This window comes from Psammomys obesus, unplaced genomic scaffold (genome assembly GCF_907164565.1).
Source record: "Psammomys obesus unplaced genomic scaffold, mPsaObe1.curated_primary_1811, whole genome shotgun sequence".
NCBI classification, from domain to species: Eukaryota; Metazoa; Chordata; class Mammalia; order Rodentia; family Muridae; genus Psammomys; species Psammomys obesus.
The window spans coordinates 370,529-371,958 of record NW_026586463.1 but is presented as its reverse complement, the minus strand read 5'-3'; positions in this window follow the sequence as shown (position 1 = coordinate 371,958).

The window sequence follows — 1,430 nt, the reverse complement described above, 5'->3', positions numbered from 1 at the left end:
TGTGTGTGTGTGTGTGTGTGTGTGTGTGTGTGTGTGTGTGTGTGTGTGTTTATTCCATAGCTTACGGTTTGATGAGGATTTGGGTTTGTTCATTCAGTTTTGATTGAGGCAGAATGTCATTCTGTAGTCCTGGATAGCCTCCAGCTCATTGTTGTTTGGACTCTAGCCTCCAACTCAGTGTTGTTTTGACTCTCAAGTGCTAAGATTATACCACCATGCCTGGCTGCACTTGGATCCTGGAGAATAGTTCTAGTCTTTCTGCTGTTATGAACATAATTTCATAGTGTAGCTCTTCAAACTACAAAAGCAATAATATTGAAAGAATAAAGTAATGATAATAAAATGTTTAAAGGTTGAAACAAAATAATATATATCATCCATAACTCCTCTATCACTATTCCTTGTAGTTCATTCACGACAACTTGAAGTTTTAAAAATAAAGAGAGACCTGACTTGGTTGATCTCCACAAGGGAAGACAGTGATTTAGAATTTGCCTAAGATATATTTGTTACCAATAAACAAGAAGTAAATAATCATTTGAAAACAGGGAGCAGGAGATGGAGTGATAGCTTGGCATTTAAGAGCACTCTGAAAGCTAGCATCTGCTAGAAATGTAAGGAAGCCACACTCATGAAGCCTCAACAACATGGCTGCCTAGACAAGACCTAAATGATACACAAATAGATTTGGCCAATGTGAAAGGAGGAAATATCATGGGTCCTCAACGTAGACAAGAGACTACAGACAACTGGGGAATTCTGTGAGCAGGAGAGCCCCAGCCCTGAGATCATATATATATAAGCTAATATTTTGCAGACTGAGAAGGTTTTATATATATATAGAGAGAGAGAGAGAGAGAAAGTGTGTGTGTGTGTGTGTCACCAATGAAGAAATAAAAGGCCATGAGTTTGGGAGAAAACATAGGAGTTTCATGGGATAAAAAAGAGGGGGAAAAGGGAAGGAGAAAGTGGTGCAATTATAACACGGTTTCAAAAAATAAAAAAGTATAAAAAATATATGGTGGGTATCAATAAGTAGTGGATCAGAAAATACAGAAAACAGTGTTAAAACTATTGAAACCACCCTAAGGTACTCCAGACAAGAATTTCAAGATGGAATTAGAATCAAAGGGATTTCCCCCATAACTGTAGAATACAAAGAATTCTTTAGTGTCAATAAGAGAAACGATGAGTCCATGAAAAAAAAAAAATTTAAGAGAGCCAGTAAGATGGCTCAGCAGGTCCAGGTACTTTCTGCCAAACCTGATGACCCGAGTTCAATCCCAGAATCTGCATAAAGGTAAAAGGAGAAATTAGCTCCTTTGTTCTTCCACTTGGTGGCAAACATTGGCATGAATGTACACACACAAACACACACACATAAATAAATAAATAAATAAATAAATAAATAAATAAATAAATAAATAAAT